Below are 23,169 nucleotides of genomic sequence, written 5' to 3'. Positions count from 1 at the left end.
AAGCGTTTTAATTGTCTGCAGATACACCCAGAGTCTCTGGCGGGAATCGAACCCGCAACCCTCAGATTGATAGCCCAACACTCTATCGTCTAGTAGTCCAATTCTAATGCTATTAAGCTGCATCAAGAATATTTTAAGTCGATCCTAACGGTTTCTAGTTGTAACACAAGTTTTAAAACACTTAAAAATTTGTCAACAAATCACTTTTATGCAGGGACATAACTGTTATAACCAATATTGGAAAAAATCCTGAAATAATTGTTTATCTAGAATTTTTGAAAAATGGTCCCTGAATAACAGTTAAAAATAACCAATATTATTTTGGTCTTTGGTAACCATTATAAACGATTTTTATTTTATTTGGTCTTCAATAACCATTATGATAGATTTTTATTTTTTTAGGTCTTTAATAACCATATTAAAAGATTTTTATTTTTTTTGGTCTTCCGTAAACATTATGAGTACCAACAAAGTTTTTTGGTCGCATGGAACTGGTTTTCTTGTATTTTAAAATAGACAGAGAAAGATAAATTGGTTCAGAATTTCATAAGAATCAAGAATATTTATGATTATAAACAGTTTTCTTTTAAAATGTGCAATTAGTGGGAGCTATGACTAATTATGGACCAATCGGCATAAAATTAAGTGACATGTCTTCTGTATATATGAAAGTTATTTGTGCTAAATTTTATTTGAATACCAACTTTTTTAAGAAATCTATACTCGTTAAAATGCTTTTCGGAAGTGGGCCTTGTATGGGAGATATGACTAATTATGGATCAATCGTCACAAAATTTAGTAGTGAGAGTTCAGCTTATATAAAACTTATTTGTGCTGAATTTGGTTTGGATATCTATATAACTAAGATATTTATGAGGCATTATCTATTTTCAGATAGGACAATCGTTTGGGGGCTAGGAGAAATAATAGACCGATTTTAACCAAATTCAATAGACTTCGTCCTTGGGGCACTATACGCTATATCACTATGGTGGTGTAGGGTATAAATATTTGTAATGGCTGTAGTCTATCGAAGACCAAAAAAATAAAAATCATTCATAATGGTTATTGAAGACCAAAAAAAATAAAAATCTTTCATAATGGTTATCAGAGACCGAAATAAATAAAAATCTTTCATTATGATTATTGAAGACCAAAAAAAATAATAATCTTTCATAATGGTTATCAAAGACCTAAAAAAATTTAAATTTTTCATAATGGTTATCATAGACTAAAACTTTTTTGAGTTATTTATAATTGTTATTACGGGACCTATTTGTTTGCAGTTATTTTTTCTATAACCAATTGCTTATTTAAAAAAAAATAACAGTTATTTCGGGTCCCTGCTTTTATGAAAATGAAATAAGGCCCAAATAAAATGAAATAAAGGCCAGAAATATTTTATATGAAATAAACTCCAATTCTTTTCTTTTTAAATTTAATTCATTTGGGAGTTATTTCATAATAAAATAATTCCCAATTTAAAAATGAATCAACCCCCCAAAAAAATTAAATAGAGCCCAATTTTAAATTTTTCCAATTTTATTGGAACTTATTTCATTTCCTAATTGGGCGTTATTTCATTGGGTGTTATTTAATGACGCCGACCTTCAATTAGGCTTTAGTTTTCAGGCCTTTTGGTAGAAGTAGACATTCTCGCAATTTCAATCTCCATATCGTGAATATTTTCAATTGTTTCGGGTGTAAAGACACCTACTGGGCTTCCAGACCGGTCAGCATCTAACTATAAATGCTAAATAACAATGGAATGTATTGAAATCGTTGATTTTGTACGAACAACAAATTCTCAAGCGTTTAAACAATTGCATGTCTAAGGTGCTCTATTTTGAGTACTTCAGGAGTGGCGCTGTAGAGTCCGTCATCCTAACTTCAACTTAAGTGAATGATCTTGTGCTAAGCCAATGATAAATTGTATGTCAATCAGAGCAACCGAATTAAAATGGCACATCTATCACATCATATCAAAATATTTTACTACTGATCCACTGTACAGTGCTAATAACGATTTTTTAAGTTTTTAATTTAAAACTTTTAAGCGCTTTCTTCCAAAATATTATAAAATAGTTGAAAAACTTTCTAACACAAAAAAAAACATTCTTAAAGCAACCCATTTTTAAAACTAAAGTCATAAAAACAATATCACACATATAAATAGCAAGGAACTTTTATTTATTTGTATCTTTTATTATTATGTGTTTATCGCATTTATGGTCATTTAACACTCACCCTCAAAATCTACAAACTTAAACATTTTCTCTTAGTATTACCATTTAGAATCTTTTGGTATCTCTTTGCTAGTCGCCCCAAATTTGGCACTTTTATGTACATTTACAGTTGTTAGAAAATTTGGTTCATTAAACATTTGATTTCTCGGTAAATTAATCATTATTTGCGGTTTTCTGCTTAGTCAACACAAAAACATTTTCTCATAAATGTTTACTTTCAAATACATATGTCAATACACAAGGAATCATCACATGCAGACATACTCAAACTTAAGCATTGACTAAATATCCACGTCTCTGTTTACAAATCGTATTAGTATAAATATTCTTAGTTTGTGTAGTCAAATTGTGTATTTGGCAATTAGTTTTGTTAAATGACAAAATATTAATTGTTTGACTAAACATGCACATTCATACATGCATACGAGGGTTAACAATTATGTTTTAACAAAAATAAACTTTCAATTCAGATCAATTAAACATGACTGACGCAACCATATTAGAATTAAGGCATACTTCAATTTTTTTTAAATCCTGTGTTTTATAGAGTTACTGCACTAAGCCCTACAATTGTTAAAGCTAATCTGTTAAATTTACACCAAACTATCAACTTCCACATCTTGTATTCAAAGCGGTTATTACTAGTTTAATGTTGTGAAATCTTGGGTCCACCACATAGTTCATAATCGAACCAGACTTTGCCACTTTTTGTGATCAGCACTATTCATAAAACAAGTAAGATGAATGACTTTCGGAAGTAGTCCTTATATGGGAGCTATGACTAAGTACTAGGAGGGTATGCATGTTTTTTTGTAGATATTTTCAAGGAATATTTACATTTTAAATGTCAGCTCTATCGGATCATAAATGGATTTTTTGGCGATTTTTTTTAAAAATGTGAAACTAAGCGTAAAAATCTTTATTTACAACTTTGGTATATTTGGCGATCCACACTAAAATTTTCCGACAAAAATTTTCGTAGAATATTTTAATCCTTAAATGTCCTTTTTGGACTTTCTCTAAAAAAAGGTCATATTTACCCCTAAAGAGAGGAGCTAGAGAGTTAAGATCTTCCACAAAAATGATCCCCATAAAATTCCATAATATAACTCTGCCAATAAGAATTCTCTCAGATAATAACACATTTTTTTTAATTTAGTATAATGCTCCCTTCGATCAAAAAATTAAAACTTTGAACCAACCGTGAAAAAAACATTCAGACCAGCTGGAGTATAAGTTTACACCCATATGCATAAACAGTTTATAAATTTATCAAACGTTTATAAAACAGATTTTATATGGAAATTTTGTTTAATAAACCTTTTATAAATTTAAAAATTGTTTATGCATATGGGGGTTATTCTACAAAAATTGTCTCCTCAACATACCCATTCTGAATTATACACACAGAAAACAGATTCGTGATAGCAACCGAATTTGTGGCCAATCGAATGATTCTACCTTAGTAATCGAATTTCAAAGTTGTAGCTACAAAGTTTTAGAAGCGATAACTAACGTTTGGTAACTTCAACCGAAAATCTTATTAACCAACTGATATTCGGTTAATAGAATCGAAAAATTCAATGTGTGCAACCGAATCATTCGATTGGCAACAAATTCGGTTGCTATTACGAATCTGTTTTCTCTTAAAAAGTAATTATCGAAAGTAGGCCTTATATGTGCCTATTTTCTCAACATTCAAATCAGGTTTCACATTTTTATAACAATGTTTTTTTACATCTCAAAACATATGTAGTAACCCTAGTATTTATATTTATGTATGTGTATTTATGGGTATTTGATGTAGGAGTATGTCTCTATTTGCTGATGCCATTTATGGTTGTAACACATTTACAATTGACAGTTAGAAACATTATTTTCTTTGCTTTGTCGGGGTAGCAAATTATTTGTTGTTAAAGTGAAATTATAAAAGAAAATATTACTAATTAGATTTAATACTTATTTTGTTTTTGATAAACCAATATTAAAGCATTAAGGCCGTATTCATAAACAAATTTTAAATTTAAACAACGTTTTAAATTAAAATGTTGTATGGAAATTTTGCTTTAAAACATTGTTTAAAATTAAATTTTTTTTATGAATACGGGGGTTAGTATTTAACAGTTGTAAATATCACATCTCTGCCGATTTTTTAAACCGGTGACAATGTATGATCTCATGTCTTATCTCCCAGGGAAAATTATCTATCCAACAAGGTTTACAATAATAATATTAAAGGAAAAATAACCGAGTTATTGCATTTTTAACGCCATATCTTTACATTGTTTACAAACTTTACCCGCAAGTTGTGTAAACAATTACTGTACATGTTTAGTGTAACCATTTCAACATGTTTACAAGTTTTTTTTAACAATATTATAGTCACAGTAATTATTTATATGATTGTGGTAACCATAATATGGTAAACCTAAGACTCATATGATTGTCGCAATCATATATTTGATCGTACTTAATAAATATATGTTTATGGCAATCATGTTCCTGACGAATCATTATATCAGATAGTTTTATCAACTAAATAACAAAATAAGTTTCATACAAAGTTAATCTCTTGGTATATGTTTATACCTTTAACACTCGCAGTGAAGGGTGTAATAAAATAAAACTTTAAAAACCCTAATTGCTAAATATTTTTGTAACTTTGCTAACGAAGAAAATTCTTATCAATCTCACAAAAGTCATTCAGTTATTATTGGTTCCACAAAATCTTCTCATACACAAGTAATAGAAAAATTATATAAAGTTTTTATTGCCACCTAAAAATTATACCATAATTTTGTAAATAAACCTTTTTACCAACAAAATAAAACTTTTCATGGCAAAGGAATTAAGTATACTGTTTCTACCACAAAAAAACTGAACATAATACTCTTACACAATTAAAGTTCCTTATGTAAGAGCATCTACATATGGTATGTCTGTCCGTCTGTCTTGACATTTTTCTATTAAATAAAAAAAACTTAACTAACAAATAAACTACACATTATACACACAATTTAATAGGGAAAACAGTAGAAAATAAACAACCTAGAGCCAAACCAACAACAAACAAATAACAAATTATGCCATCATTTCCATAACAGAAAAATCTTCTAGAGACAGGAACCAGAAAAAAATGTTAAAAACAAAATTTATTACAAAAAATTTAAAAAAAAAAAAAATAAAGTTTTTCTTTTGGTTATAAGTAACTTTTTTAGTAACAACTACATACTCATATAGTCGTTGTGCACACGTGGTTAAAAAAAGCAAAATATTTACTCTTTTTTTTGCACTTACACATAAACATGCTCGTGCATGCATGTCAATTTTTAGTTACAGTAAGTGACATTTCAGTGCCGGAAAAGTTGTTGGCGTTTTTAAATTGAATGATTAGTAAGTTTAAAGAAAAAAGACAAATATCTATATAATATATGGGCATTTCCACAATAAGGTCCACTGGAATCGAATATTAAAATGTTAAAAAACTAATTTATTAAATTTAAATTTTAAATTTAGTTTAAATCTTAGTTTTTATCACAAGAAAATTAGCCTGAAAACTTAAAATATATGTAAAGGGTCTTCCAATACTGACTTCTGAACTTTGACAATTGGTAGCATCCACATTGTTGAAGCTTCATCTGTCGAATTGACTGTCATTTATTCAGTTAGTTTTGCGAAATCACTATGGACGGATATAGCGTTCAACAACAAGTACAAGAAATTATCACACGCAGAGAAAAAATAAAGTTGTGGATTTTTACTGTAACCATTTCAATATTGTTACAAGTTGTTTTAACAATATTATAGTCACAGTAACTATTTACATGATTGTGGTAACCATACTATGGTTAATTTACTATTCACATGATTGTATCATATATGGTTACAGTAAACTAATAAACATATGTTTGTGATAAACATTTTTATGTTAAAGGACTTATCATATCGAGCCCTTAGCGCCAAATTATCGTAAGCGACATTTTTAAAATTTTTGTTTTATTGCAGAAATTAAAATTTTATGGACCGACTGATGTTTTTGAGTTCTCAGAATATCAAAATTGTTAATAACATCAAAAATATAGGGGGTAAGATTTTATCATAAGTCAATGTTTATATTTTACAGTGAACAAATTTTATCGTAAGCGACACACAGTGGTATAGAAAAAAAAGAGGGAAATAAATCTGTAACTTCTAAATGGTTAGATTGGTTTGAATGAAATTTCACGTGTGCAAAGAAGAAGTGTTGTCGTGTTTAAGTTTTGAACGTGGATCTCATGGGCCCACCAGAAGCGCGACCAAGGGCCCTCAAAGTAGGACACCTCGGTTATGTTATATTTTTAAAACGATATTATTTCTTGGTTTGAGTTCCGATTTCAAAAACATTATACATGTAGAATCTTCTCATGGTCGTAGCTATCAATTATATACTATAGCTTAGGTGATATTCGCATTTGAAAATTAAATTTTCAACATTTTTACCCACCCTACTCCAGTTTTTTGATAACAGCGTATCCAAATATTTCCTGATTCTCCCCATTTTTCCTTTATTGGACTAACAACGTACGAATGTATCAAATAGAAAAAGAACTGTTTAAAAATAATGACTAAGTCCAAAGTTATATGTATTCGAATTTAAAAAAATTTTAAAAAGCAATTTTTCGATATTTTTTGGGGAAAAAAAAACTTTTTTTCTTTTTAAGTTATCCCAAAAAATTTCTAAGAGGATGTATAAGAAATTTCTACTTTCTGAAAGCTTAGTCTTCATAAAATATTTTAAAGGAAAACCAATTTCAAAATATTTTTCTATAAAGTATTCCATGAATTTTTAATTGTCAAAAGTTATAAATATTTTTGCAAAATAAACAAATAGCTTGGACGAAATTAACTATGTATAAATTTCAAAATAATCAAAAAAAAACCTTCTCCTGTAAAATTTGTGTTTTGTCGCTTACGATAATTTGGCGCTAAGGCGTCGATATTATGTTGCTCTCAGCTTATGGATATCATAATCTGGTCCATCGGTTAAATTAAGCCTGATTATTGCACCAGAGTCATGAGAAATTTGACATTTCGGGTGCTCTCCAACCATTTGCATACATAATGGCATCGATAGCCTTTCAAACGCAAAAATAAATGAAAGACACGTTAGTTTTTCTTGCTCTTAGCTACTTTTAATGACATTTTCTCTTTAAAATTCCATGTTTACAACAAATTAATATAAAAACAAGTAAGAGAGCTATATTCTGCTGTGCCGAATCTTATGTACCCTTCTCCAAATTATACTTCAAAATACTAATTTTAAATATTTTTAGGTAAAACAAAAAAATTATTTTCCAAAGTTGTTTTTTTTTAATTTTTTGGAAAAAAAATTTTCGAATTGTTATTTCAAAATTTTTTTTTTTAAATATTAAAAAAAAATTTTGTTTTTTAAAATTTTTTTTTCTGAAAATAAAAAATTCGTGTTAAAAAATATTTTTCCGTTTTTGACCAATTGTAGGTCCAACTTATTATGGTCTTATATAAATCGTTGCAAAGGACTTTGAACTATCTATCATTAGATATCCATATTGTCTATATTAATGACTTAATAATCCAGATATAGAACGTCAAAAATCGAGGTTGTCCTGGTTTTTTCCTCATATCTCAGACATTTGTTAACCGATTTTGCTGATTTTAAATAGCAAACTTCTCGAAAGCATGTCTGACAGAATTATTGAAGATTTGGATACCGATGATATCTGGGGTCTTCAGAAAATTGATTTCAACAGACAGACAGACGGACATGGCATAATCGACTCCGCTATCTATAAGGATCCAGAATATATATACCTTATAGGGTCGGAAAATTATATTGTGGAAATTACAAACGGAATGACAAAAATTATATACCCTTCTCACGAAGGTGAAGGGTATAAAAATTAAAAAAGGCTCGATTTACCGTAAATTATTCATTTGTGTTTGTTCATGTTCTTATGTCGCGTTCTTGTAAAAACGGGTTTTCGTAGCTTAAATGCCAGTAACTTAGTTGAATATCTACGGGTTTAGAAATAAGAACCAAAATATTGAGTTACGAGTAAAAATGAGGAACATCAACGAATTGATAAACAGCAAACATTTTTTTTATTTTTTCACGATTTTCCAAATTTATAGATGTTTTAGCTCAGTAGTTTTAGGCCCTAATTTTGTAAATCACGTCACCAAAGTGATATTTATATGGAAAACAAAAACAAAATTTTAAAAATTTGTTTTTGTTTTATATACAAAATTTTCAAATTATGAAAGGCAAACCAACGCTTGAATTTTGGTGCGTTTGTTCTGTTAAGAATCTGTATATAAAACAAAAACAAATTTTTCAAATTTTTGAAATTTTGTTTTTGCTTTCCATATAAATATCACTTTGTGACGTGAGTACAACGCATGAGTACAAGGCAACTTTGTGTTTAAAAATTCGTTAAAAATTTACTGAGTTAATAAACTTTTTATTAAAACAAAATGTTTGGCCATTTCACATTTTAATTCAGCATGTTTATTTGTTATATTGTTTTCCTTAAATATATTTTTCGATTGTTAAACTGGCCTAGATTTTCTAGGAAGATCCACATATGAATGCAGGTAATGAAAATGTGAGTGTGTCGCGTTCACTACCGTAAATGTATGGTTTTTATAAAGAAATATTTTTATTATTTGAACATGCATATTTGTTACTTTTGGGATTTTCGATGGCCCCAAGATCTAAAAATGTTCTTGTCATCTAAAAACCAAATGCAAAATCGGATACTGAAAAAATTAAAATTAAAATTAGTTTTTGTATTTAATTTAGCAATAAATGTAACATTTAAAATGTTTCAACACTTTTCTGACATCGTCATGAATTTTTTTTTTAAATTTAAAAAATTTAGTTTCTTGTTTTCGATTCCAATAAATGAAAAATGAAGATTAAAAATGCAATATAAACTGATGTACGGTTTAGCATGAGGAATTACTTCAAATTTGGCTTTTGGTCATACATTTTTCAAATTATTTATTAAAAAATATTCCGTAGTCTATTTTCTAATATTTAATTTTTTTATTATAAGTTTCTATAACTGGGGTTAAAATTGTCCAAGACATTAAAGCTAGACCTCTGCAAGAACACATAAGGAAAGGTAGAAATGCACAAAATGCATTGGACTTAGTTAAAGAGTTAAAATTAATTGAAGAATAAATACCAAGCTTTTCGGAGTTAATACAAGGTGTGTCATGCTAAATCATACTAAAATCTATAAAAATCAAATGCAAATATTTCAAATTGACATCTACCAATATTATTCTACTTTCATTTCTAAAAAAAATCGCTTAAAAATTTTATGTTTCGTAGATTTGTAATTTTTCAAGATGCAGTCAAAAACGATTTCTATTTTTTGTCGCGTTATTGAGGCCCATGAAAACAACAAATTCTACCATTTGCACTTATTTCAGTGCAACTGAAATGTTATTGAAAAATGGAAACAAACAAATATTGCATTATTTATTACACTTTAGAGACTAACGAATGTCGCGTTAATGACAGGGGAAATTTCCATATGTAACATATCAAATTTTATAATAAAAAATTAAAATCCCTAATGAATGTAGTGAACAAGGGAATTGACGCACAACGTAGTAAAATCTCCCGCCAAAAATAAATAATTTAATTTCTTCACTCACTGTACAAGTAGGGACACAATACAAGCTGTATTTCAACAATTTGAAAAAAAATATATTTTCGTTAACAGTTTTTCTCCATTTTTTACAAACATAGTGCTATGTATGTAAATGTAAAAATATGCGTGTGAGTTTTTGCCAGCATGTGTGTTACTTATACACACATATGCTGGCAAAATCTATTGAATGAGGCATGAGGTTAAATTAAGTTTTTTACCTCAATATTCTATGTAAAAAAATGTTATAGCAGAGAAACAATACAGTAGATTAAAAAAAAAACCAAACAAAAAAACAGTAAGAAGTTTCGATAATTTACTTCAGATATTTGCTCGACGTAGTAGGTGGTATTTTTCAGTAGTGAAGTTAAAATTGACAACGAATTTCAATTGTATTACTATGTGTTTTTAAAACATTTTTAAAAACAACTAATATTTGAAAAATGGAAAAAAACTAAAATTCCATTCCATTTTATGGCTATCATAATCTGAGAGCAACATAGTATGATGATGACTACAAACATATATATGATTACCGCAATCATGTGAAACGTAACAGTATCATATTATGGGTGTCGCAACATTGGCCATATTATGGGTAAATAACTTCTAATCAGTCAGTTAAATTTCCTTACATTATTTCGATATGTGTAATTATATCATTCTTGAAATTGTAACCCCAAATAACTTGTTATCCAGATAATCTTTAAATATCTGATTCCGATGATTCAAGTAAATTTTTTTAAGATTCCAGTCGTTTAATAAACTCAACATACGTACTTACTCATATACTGTTTTAACTCGAAAAAACGTTAACAACTTTGGAAACAATTTAAAATCTCTTACAATGAACATACATTGCATATGGCAGGCCGTTTTTTGAGTTCACCAAAACAAAAAATAATAGCGTGCATTGTTAGAAATTGCTTTAAGTCATATTTTTGTACCAAAAAAAATTAATTACTCGTTTAGCCAACTGAAAGCTATTCTAAGCAATCAATTTAGTTGCTATTGACTAAAAAATTTAACTTGTTGTAGTCACACTACAAGAGTGGTATTCCAAAACTAAAATCTAAGAAAATAATAGAGAAATATTTGGCCTTAAAGTTACCATAAAGTATTTGTGAAACACTTAAAGGACCTTCACAGATGAAGGTCCCTTTTTCATTTGGACCAGTACTTACCGACTTATAGCCATTTTTAAGTTTAACTTGATTTTCATATAAAATATTGATTTTTGCTTGGAAAAATAAGTGATCACAGATGAAGGTCCTTTTTTTCATTTGGACCATTATTTACCGACTTATAGTCAATTTTAAGTTTAACTTGATTTTCATACAAAATATCGATTTTTGGTTGGAAAAATAAGTGATCACAGATTATGGTCCTCTTTTCATTTGGACCAGTATTTAGCCACTTTTAGGTTTAACTTGATTTTCATATAAAAAATCGATTTTAGGTGGAAAATATAAGTGATCACAGATGAAGGTCCTTTTTCCATTTGGACCATTATTTACCGATTTATAGCCACTTTTCGGTTTAACTTGGTTTTCATATAAAAAATCGATTTTTGGTTGGAAATATAAAAGATCGCAGATGATCGCCCTGTTTCCATTTGTAGCATTATTTACCGATTTCTAGTCAAATGTATGTGGCTATAACAGATTATCGTAATTTTTCCATTTACGTTTCTATTAATTTTTTTTATTTTGAAAATATAAGTGATGACCAGGGAAACCAAAATATGCAAATGCATGTTTTTTCTGGTGAGTCTAAATAGCACATGGATAAGATATTTACACGTTTCAGAACTATTTAAGAATTTTGGCATCGATTTGTTAGTGCATATTTTTGCATATTTTACCCTTAAATACATATTTTTGCATATATTTGTTTTAAGAGCATATTTATGTCATATTTTGCGTTTTTAGAGCATATTTTACTGTTTAATAGCATATTTTGAGTTTATCAAAAACAAATTTTGTCTTACTTATTTTTCGCTGTTGTGTTACAGGTTTTTACTTCCTTTGTTTAAAATTCAAAATTGAAAAATAGATGGCTTTTCACCAAAAAAAAAATTTAAAAAACAGAATTTTTTTAAATTTATAATAACAAAAATTTTTGTTCACCTAAAAATATTTAAATTTTTTATTTTGAAGTATAATTAGGTGAAGGGTATATAAGATTCGGCACAGCCGAATATAGCTCTCTTACTTGTTTTAATATAAAATAAGCACTATTTTAATAATAGCTCCATCTAAATATCAAATTTTAGTTCTAATTCAAACTTAACCGTTCTAAGTGTTAAAGAAATATTGTCTTTTAAATTTGCTCCTGTAACATCAGTTGATGTCGAAAGAACATTTTCTATGTATAAAAATGTTTTCAGATCCAATAGACAACGATTTTTATTTGAAAATTTAAGTCAATTTTTTTTGGTTAAAAATTATGTAAAAGTTTGTTTTTTTAAGAGCATATTTTTTAAATTTTAAGAGCATATTTTAAAGTTTTTACTGCATATTTAAAGCGCCTAAAACGCTTTTTTTAGAGCATATTTCCGGTTTCCCTGGTGATGACATACTGCCGACTTTTTCACATTTGTAACACTATTATAGCCACGTTTATGCTTTTATATATGAACCAACAATGAATATATTTGCTTGATCATTATGAAATTCCAAGTCTATGCGTGTCTGTTGGAAACACTCTCACATCCGATATTTCTTAATTTTCATTTTAATTATTTTTTGTACATGTATTGCAGATAATACCATCATATTTAACACTCGCTAATTCTATGATCGGTGCATGATTTCATAAAAAAAAATCACAGGACTAAATTATTGTGGATCGGCCCATATTTGACCATAGCCTTTATATAAAGTTCACTTCAGAAAATCATTATAAAAGGTGGCGCAAAAGAAAACTTCCGATGTTTTTTGGCTGTAATTAAAAAAAAATGAAAAACTTTGATTCTTCTTGTGAATTATTTTTATTTGGTCTTTTAATTTTTTTTACATCAAGTCGAGAATATGATGTCATGTAAATGGCCGCCGCCACAGTTGATTGTCATTTGAGCCCTTTTTATGGCATTTTCCATTACTTTGGCCAAAACTTCCGGCGATAGGTCCTCACATTCTTGACGGATATTGTCTTTAAGAGCTGCAAGAGTCTGATGCTTGTTGATATAAACCCGCGACTTCAAAAAGCCCCACAAAAAACGGGAGATTAAGCGCCCGGGAAATGCATCCTTCAGCATATCGGTTGTTTCACGTGCAATGTGTGCCGTTGCACCGTCCTGGTGGAACCACATGTTTTCCAATCCCAATTCATCAAGTTGCGGCAAAAAGAACTCGTTGATGATTGCTCTGTAGCGCTCACCATTCACAGTAACCGTTTGGCCCGCGACGTCTTCGATGAAAAAAGGTCCGATGACTCCTCCAGCGAAAACAGCAACCATACAGTGACATTGAGCGGGTGTAATGGCTCTTCGTGGGTTACACGCGGATTTTCAGTGCCCCAGAAGCGTAAATTTTGCTTATTTATGTACCCGCTAAGATGAAAATGGGCCTCATCACTCATGATAATTGTTGATGAAAAATCATCTTCCTCTTGGTGGTGATTTACAATAGTCAGCAATATTCCGCGTTCTGGAGCAGTGTAGCGTAACATTGTTTATTAATGTGTATTTCGCATGTCAAAACAGAACTGACATTAGGGGCCAATCGCAAAATTTATAGCATTTCCAGTAGGAGGTTTACTTTTGCTCCACCTGTATAGAAAAAATTGTTTCACTGAATTTTATGAAGATCGGCCGATAATTGGTTATAACACCCATATACGATCCACTTTCGAAAAACCTAGTAACCTTCATAAATAGCTACAAAATATCGTTATCAAAAAAAAAATGTTATATTTGTTCATATCAATGTTATACTAAATTCTCATTATATTTAGGTGAAGTTTATTTAAGATTCGGCACAGCTGCAAACATTTCTTATTATTATTAGCCGCAATAGCCCAGTTATTCAATTGAGAACATGTTTAGTTCAATACTTATATACATTTATACCGTCTAGCTTACTTCAACAAATGTATCCCAATTTTCTCATTACTTTGTTTATTTATTATTCATTTAGTGTTGCCATTATACTTTGAAACACATTTAATTTTTTATTTAAAACAGGAAACTTATGACATTTTGCAATTACATGCTGATATTGTCTTCAGTAATGTTTGTTGTAACGTTTATGTTTTTTGTTTTGAATCAAAATGTTCAGCCACTTAATTAGAACGATCGTGTAGTATTGATAATTATCATTTTGATTTCGACGTGTCACGTTCGCTATCGAAGGTGTTTTTTAAAGTTCCTGAACTAAAAAAGTTACTGCATAGATAATCACGCTAAACCATTTATTTTGTTTCTCAAAGTGTGTGTCTCGTTCGTTATTGTAAGTATAACATTTTTCAATTTTAAAAATTGTTTTTATTATTTTCTCATGGATATTAAGATGGGTACAACGAACATTGGGGAAATGAAAAAAAATTGAAATTAATCTATAACTTTGAAACACATTTAATTTTTTATTTAAATTTCCAAACAGTAAAAGTAAACTTATGACATTTTACAATTACATTGTCTAGTAACATTTTAGCAAAAATTTAAGAAAGTTAGTGGATGTAAGGATGTCAGCAGGGATGAAATTGATGAAGTCGTATTCATATTTATAAATTTTTCTATTTACTTGCAATATATTGTTTTGGTTTCATTTCTTAACATAAACATCTTTAATATATTCCCTTATTTAATAAACTTAATGGTAATACTGGCTAAAAGCCAAAACATTTATATTGTTAGCTTATTGAGCAAACGTGCTAAGTCCACTTTTAATGAAAATTTAGGGTTTGAAACAAAACGTTAGATTGTTCATTGTTTGCTTAAAAAACATTAAAAAATTATTTCGTTTCTTCTCGTTGTTATTATCTCAGTCAAATAGAATTAAAAATAGTATAACAACGATATTAAATACATATATAATATTGTTACGTTTTAACCTTTTTAAAACGCTGGTTTATTTCCTTTAAATAAACCGGATACTTTTGATTGCAAATAAAAGCCGTTTAGTAGTTTGAAAATTGTAACAACTCTTTATTTATTTAAAATGTACAACAACAGAATTAAATAGTCACTCAGTGTTTTTTTTATACAGATACACTTTATAATGTACAAGAATTCACTGGAAAATACAGTACACTTTAAGGCACTCAGTTGATGTTTATTCGATAGCGTCTCTGATAAACTCACTAACGACTGCAACCTCTGCCAAAATTTATAACACTGCAATCTGCACTCTAGATTGTTCTTTAACTGTCAAAATTCGAATATTCTAGATCTTACTAATACATACGCCATCTGTGGTTTACTTTCTACAATGTTCTTTAACTGAATATTCGAATTCGAATATACAGCGTTGCCAACTTACGATCAAGTCAACTGAAAGCTTTTATTTAATAATACCCACAGTTATGTTACAGTTTGCTATTACAGCACTGTTATTTGAAAGCATTATGCTACTTTTAAATCAGCCCTTAAAATCGTTATATTTGAATTCAAGTACAATTTCGTAACAATAGATTATGCCACTGGTTTCAAAAACATTGCTTCATTTCCTTTTTGAGAACAACTTTAGTGACAATAAATCAAATAATAGAATTAAATATTTAAACAACAAATAAGAAAGTATGGTCGGTTAAGCCCGACCATATAATACCCTACACTAAGTAAATGTTTTTCCAAAAACATTTTTCTTTTAAAATATCAACAAAGTTATATTCGTGCTGATTTTCGGAAGTGGGCCTTATATGGGAGCTTTGACCATGAAATTAGGTCGAGTGATTTATGTCTATATGAAAGTTAATTATGTTGAATTTTGTGTATATACCAACATTTTTAAGAGATTTATGCACGTTAAAGTGATTTTCGGAAGCGGGTCTATATGGGAGCTATGACTAATTATGGACCGATCGTAACAAAATTTGGTGACATGAATTTCGTATATATAAAACTTATTTGGAGCGAAATTTGTGTAGTTACAAATAAATTAAACATTTATGATCGATAAATTCCAATTTCAGGAGGACATTTGTATGGAGGCTAGGTGAAATAACGGCCCGATTTCAGCCATTTTCAATAGGCTAAGTCCTTAAGTCGAAAAAATTATATGTACCAAATTTTATCGAAATATCTTCAAAATTGCGACCTGTACTTTGGACAGACAGACAGACGGACGGAGGGACATCGTTTAATCGACTCAGAAAGTGATTACAAGTCGATCCGTATACTTTAAGGTAATATTATACTCCCCCACTATGGTGGTGTATAAAAATGTGTCTTGTGTAAAATTTATGAAAATGGACTTAGCATGTTTGCACACTAAGCTAACCAAATGTACGATTTGTACATATGTTTGTGCTCCGATAAATTACATATATGTTTAAGTATATTCAACTAAATAATGTATAGCAAAAGTTGAGAAAAGTTTGTAGTTTGAATGTTTGTACATTAATTAAATTCTACAACTGTCACAAGGGAGTTGATTGCAACATTTTCAGCTTGTTACAATTCAAGAACTGATACAAGTTTCTTTTTTTAAATAAAAAATAAAATAAATATAAAAAAATCTACACCCAACAATTACTTGTTTACAAAAAAAAGGAAAAACAACATTAACAATCAAACAGTCAGACAGTTTAGTTTGTCTGTTGGCAGTGTTGATTTAAGTAATTGCTGTGTCAAAAACTTTTGCAAAACTAACAACTACAATAAAAAACAGGGCAATCAATTACTAATTGCAACAATTAAAGAGTTAACAAAATTTTTTGTTAAAAACTAAACAAATTTTTTTTTATCAATTATTAAGGAGATTATTAATAATTAAAAATTCCATTAACTTAAGTGGGCAGAGGCACAAATTTAAAATACACTTGACCTTTTTTCCACAAAAAAAAAACAAAGGTTATTTTGTAGCATGACCTTTTTATTATTATTATTTCTATTTGTTTTCACTTTTGCTTTCATTATTGTCAGCCATAAATTGTCCTTTTTTCATTAACATGTTCTCTTATATCATTTGTGTTTTATGATCAAGGTAATAAACAAAGTCAAGAATGTTAAATACAAATGGCTGGAAAAAAATAATTTCGAGGGCTTATTTTTTAAACATGAAATGAAATGTCACTGGACCTTAATAAATATTATTTCAAATGTGTTTGTTCGGAATGTTTGTGCATACATCAAAAATTTATAAACTATAATATATGGATTACCCATTCTTTGATGTGAAAAGTACATTTTATTCTAATTTTTCATAATTAAAAATAATTTATGTATTAATCTTAATTTAAATCAGACTTTAGTTTAGAAATACATCAAACTGGTTTTAATTTATGAAATAAATTACACAAGATTTTCTTTCTAACACTTACATAAATAATAAATACATATTTATGTTTTTTGTGTTAAAAAAAGATATTGTATAAATAATAAAATCCACATACAAGTTCAGTTTGTTCAGCGCTAACAAACTCATTTACACTTTAACACGTAAAGGAAATAAAAACTTAATGTTATGCATACATTAAGGAGATCTATAGTTGTGATAAATGTATAAGAATTTTACACATTATGGCAATACTCTACAATCTTCATACACTGTTTTCAGGAATACATAAACAGCTTCATTGTATGTTGATTGTTAGTTCATTCCTCAGTCATTAAAGATATTCACTTCTTTATCATATGAAATTATTCTATCACGAAAAAATTAAAAGACGCCAAACAAAGTTCGAAAAATGCTAACTATTTAATTTGATTATGTGTCTGTTTTATTGTCGCATAGTTACAAGAACGCGACATTAAAACACACACACAATCAAATAAAAAAGTTAGCATTATTCGAATTTGTTTTGGGGTCTTTTAATATTATGCAGTAACCTTTTTTAGTTAAATGATTTTAAAAATAGCGAACGTGACACTTTAAAATCATTAAATTTTGTTTTTAATGTTCAGCCACTTAATTAGAACGATAGCGTAGTACTGATAATTATCAGCATTTTGTTTTGTTTTTAAAGTGTCACGTTCGCTATCGTAAGTGTTTTTTAAGGTTATTTAACTAAAAAAAAAGTTACTGCATATAATAATTACGCTAAAAAATTAATTTTGTTTTTCAAAGTGTGTCACGTTTGCTATCGTAAGTATGACTTCATTTCAGTATCAAATGTTTTTGTTATTTTATCATGGATATTAAGATGGGTACAAAGTGTAACGAAAACAAAATGAAAGAAACTATGTGGCATTTGAAAACAATTAAACGAGATCCACTGAATTATAAAGAATATTGCGATAAAGAGGCTGAAAGGAAAAATATCGTTAAAGACAGAAAATGTTCTACGAAAGAAAAATTATGCTAAAGAAAAATTGAAGGTTGAGACTAGGATCAGTAAAGAAGATGCGTTACCCCAGGCCTCACAGAAAGATTTGAAGTTATTAAAGCTCTTCAAAAAAAGTTTGTCGAACCCATAAATAGTAGATATAAAGCTTTTGTTGAAATTACTGCAACTAATCCTTATTACAAATGGGGCGGGAAAATATGTTGCTTTTTAAATGTCGCGTGCTAAAGGACACCAACTGTTATTAAAAACCGAATGGAAATATTTCAACATGAAAAATATCAATACAAAGCCACTTTATTATACCCTTCCTTCCTTAGAAGGGTATATATAAGTTTGTCATTCTGTTTGTAATTTCCACAATATAATTTTCCGACCCTATAAAGAATATATATTCTGGGTCCTTATAGATAGCGGAGTCGATTAAGCCATGTCCGTCTGTCTGTTGAAATCAATTTTCTGAAGACCCCAGATATCTTCGGGATCCAAATCTTCAATAATTCTGTCAGACATGCTTTCGATAAGTTTCCTATTTAAAATCAGCAAAATCGGTCAACAAATGGCTGAGATATGAGGAAAAAACCAGGACAACCTCGATTTTTGACCTATATCTGGATTACTGACATTAATATAGACAATATGGTTATCTAATGATAGATATTTCAAAGACCTTTGCATCGACGTATATAAGACCATAGTAAGTTGGACCAAAAGTTGGTAAAATGGGTCAAAATCGGATAAAATATTTTTTAACCCGATTTTGTTTTTCACCAAAAAAAAAATTTAAAAACAAAAAAAAAAGTTTTTTAAATTAAAAAAAATAATTTTAAAATTAAAAAAAAAAGACTTTGGAAAAAAAAATAAAAAATGAGCCACTAATCAAGCAGCTCACTTGAGTGCATTCAAAATAGATCCTATGTGATACCCAAAAAGTAAACAGCAGGATACTTATTCGACATCTGTTGTCTCCAAGTTGAACCAACCAGATTCTCTGATGAAGGAATGCATGTGTCTCAGATTCATCCGTGATAACTCACCTAAACTCGAGAGGAATGAGGTTCAAAAAAAAACGTTCACTCAAGATTGTTAGAGCGGGGCAATGGCAGAATTGGTTGGACACACTCTACTCCTATTCTTCATTTCCCATTCTCCTAGAATGGTTCCAATTATGCAGTTTCCTGTCATAAAAGAACAATAAGCATTATTTAATTTTTTTCTCGCGTTTTTGTACCAATGACAATTTCCAATTTATTTGAAACAACAAAATGACAAAAAGAAACTTTGGTACTTAACATATTGCTACTAAAATGCTATTAAAAATGGAAACAAGATAAAAAATCAAAAATTTCTTAGATTTTTTACTAACAAATGCATTTGAATGTCGCGTTCTTCACCATGGGAATGCCCATATTCATTTTGTTATTTTCAGCCGCTTGTTTAAAAATTAGTTTTATAAAATTATACTCCAGTTTGCAGATTTTTTTAATTTTTTAGATGCATTAGAAAACTAGTTATTTTTATCACTTTTTCGATTAAATGTTTATTGCTAATATATTTAAAAGAAATAAACGACAAAATCTAACTTTTGATCGAAACTAATACTACTAAAATGCCATTCAAAAATTTAAACAAGGAAATATGAAAGGATTTCTTTATTTTGTTTACTTTAAAGGAGTATGAATGTCGCGTTCATGACAGTCTTTAACCAAATATATAGTTATATTTGGTTAAAGAGTTATAGTTATTAACGTACTATATATAGTTATATCGAACCAATAAATAATAAATACGAAGCTTTACGATATATAAAGGGGAAAAATGTCGCGTGCTAATATTTTTTCACAAAAACAACTATCAACAGAATGTCAAATTATTCTACTTTAGTTTATTTTTGTTTTTTTTCTTCATGCAGTCGAAAACAATTTCTTCTTTTTGTTGCGTTTTTAAATCCATGTTTATTGCTTATATATTAGAAACTACAAAATCAAACTTTCTATGCAAGAGAACTCTTTTTAGCAGGAAGTGACCATGACCATATTCGTAGATACGATTTTATTTTGATCCAATCGCCAAAAGTTCTAATTAAATCATTGCAACTATCAATAGAATACCAAATTATTCTAATTTAGTTTTAAAAATGGTACAAAAACTGCAGATTTTAGCATTTTTCTAGATGCTGTCGAAAACAAGTTCATTTTTTTTGAGGTCATGTTTTTGTTATTGCTATTCTACCTTTGTACTTCTAAAATGCTATCAATAAATGGAAATAATAAGAAATAATTTAAAGATTTTATTATTTTGGTATCTGCAAAGGCGTACTAATGTCGCGTTCTTGACAGTGGAAATGTACATATTTGAAGATACGATTATGTTTTTATTCCAGTCACCCAGAGTACCCTTTATGAGTGAAATCACAAATATTTTAACATCTTGCAATAGAATTATTCTAATTTAGTTTAAAAAAATTGTGTTCCAATTCTCGGTTTTTTTTAATTTTTCTACATGCAAATAAAATTGTTCTTTTTTTGTCGCGTTTTTGAAAAGCTACTAAAATGCTATCGAAAAACGGAAACACAAAGAAAAACATTTTTAAGAGTTCTTAATTTTTCACTTCAAATGAATGTCGCGTTCTTGATAGTGGAAATTGGTATATTCGAAGATAAGATTCTAATTAAGTTTAAACAAATAGTTAAAAAAATTTAAGATTTCTTTATTTTTTCACTTCAAATGAATGTCGCGTTCTTGATCGTGGAAATTCCCATATTCGTAGATACGAAGTTTCACACTTTATGCGATAAATCTTAGGTATATAGTAGTTCTTCCATGTTTAAATTCTCTATTAATTCAAGTACTTTCAACTTAATTCTCTCTCTTGAAAATAATTTGTTTGTATTTCGCAAAAAAAAAACAAGAATACTTAACTGGTCAGAATACCATCTTGCACGTAAAACAATTCAATTTCTATACAAATGAAAATAATCATTTTGTAGTGGGTATTTATTTTATTATAAATAGTTTTTCCTTTTTTTTCATTACAAGTGTTTATTATTTTTGTTACGAACACTGATATCAAGAAACAATGCAAATTTATGCCATTTTATTTGTATTAACAAAAAAAAAAACTTACGTTGCCAGTGGTGACCGTTGTTATTTGGTTGTATCCCTTTTGTTTTGCAAAATATTTACTCTTGTGTAGAGTGTGGTTTTGTTTTTGAAGTATGTGTAAATTATGGTCAAAAGGTATTCAACATCCTTAAAGATAAAACGTGTCTGTTGTCTACAAATATAATTTATATTTTTTTGATGAGTTGTGTGTTAAAGAACACAATTTTTGGCCAACATATGTGACTGACATTTCCAGTTAGTGCTTTTGTTTTTTTCTTTTTCCCCTCTTTTTTATTTGTTTGTTTTGTTGGCCAACACAAATTTATAAACGGAATAACCAACCGACAAATTTATGCAATTTATTTAAGCCAACGTTCTAGAGGAGTCATATGTATCTGTGAGTGAGTGAGTGATTGTTCATGTGTGAGTGTGTGTCTAGTAGTGTGAGTGTCGACACTGTTTAACATGATAAAAGACACATGTCATACAAATGTTACTTTTTTCCGTTTTGTTTTTTCCACCGGCTGGGTTTGTTCTACTAAGATCTGGTTACGAACAAGTATTACACATGTATTAATGCATTTATTTGAGTGTTTGTGTTAGGAATAGTTGTTCTATGAGTACGTGTTAACAGAAGTCATATGAAAATCTGTTAAATTCTAATTCTAAATGATTGCTTTAAGGCCACAATGGCAAATAGAGCAATATAAATTTAAGTTTCATTTAATAAATTTTGAGTAAAATTTCTTAAAATTTTTAAGAATTTCTTTTAATTTTTACCATAATAGTTAGGAACAATAAGAAATATTAATTTAAGAACAAGAGTTTTGAGAACAAACTATTTTCTTAAAACACTCATGGCTTTATTTACCTAAAATATTAATAATTTAGTTTGAATCGTTGTAGAATTTCTTAATTTTTTTCCTACTTTAATATGGGCATTTGCACGGTCCAGAAGGTATCATTCGTACATTCGATTCTTCCATTCCATTCTTCGATAGCATTTCAGTAGCACTATGTTTAATGCAAAACTCATATGCACTGGCTTCGAATATGGGCATTTCCACTGTCAAAAATGCGACATTCGTGCGCATTTGAACTGAAAAAAATAAGATATTTTAACAATTTATTTCCACGATAAAGAACGCGACATTCTTAAGCACTTGAAGCAACAAAAAATTTAAATCTTAAATTTTTTTTTTTTTTTTTTTTTTTTAAAAAGAGGCCTATAATTGTATTACTTTCTTTGGAAAGGGGATAGAGTGTAGAAGAAAAGGTGGTGAAAGGAGAACAAAAGCTTTTTAATTGACAACTCTGCAATTGCGCGTTATGTTTATTATTAGTGCAGGTTGTAGCGCCTGTGGTGGTGAGATGGCGCATTAGTCAAGCCAACAACCTTTATTTAATTATTTTACTTCGGTGGCGTTTTAGTGTTATACCACCGAAGGAGGGCGCTGTGATAAATATTAGTTATTAGTAAACTAATAATTATTATAAACTGATGTTGTTGATTGGCAGCGGCTGGGAATCGAACCCAGGCCACAAATACCATATCATGCTTAATGATCAAACGCGCTAAGCCACAGCACCCTCTAAAACCGGGACAACCTCGATTTTTTACCTATTTTTGATCTATATCTGGATTACTAATATAGACAATATGGTTATCTAATGATAGATATTTCAAAGTC

This window comes from Calliphora vicina, chromosome 2, assembly GCF_958450345.1.
Source record: "Calliphora vicina chromosome 2, idCalVici1.1, whole genome shotgun sequence".
NCBI classification, from domain to species: domain Eukaryota; kingdom Metazoa; phylum Arthropoda; class Insecta; order Diptera; family Calliphoridae; genus Calliphora; species Calliphora vicina.
This window is presented reverse-complemented; position numbering follows the sequence as displayed.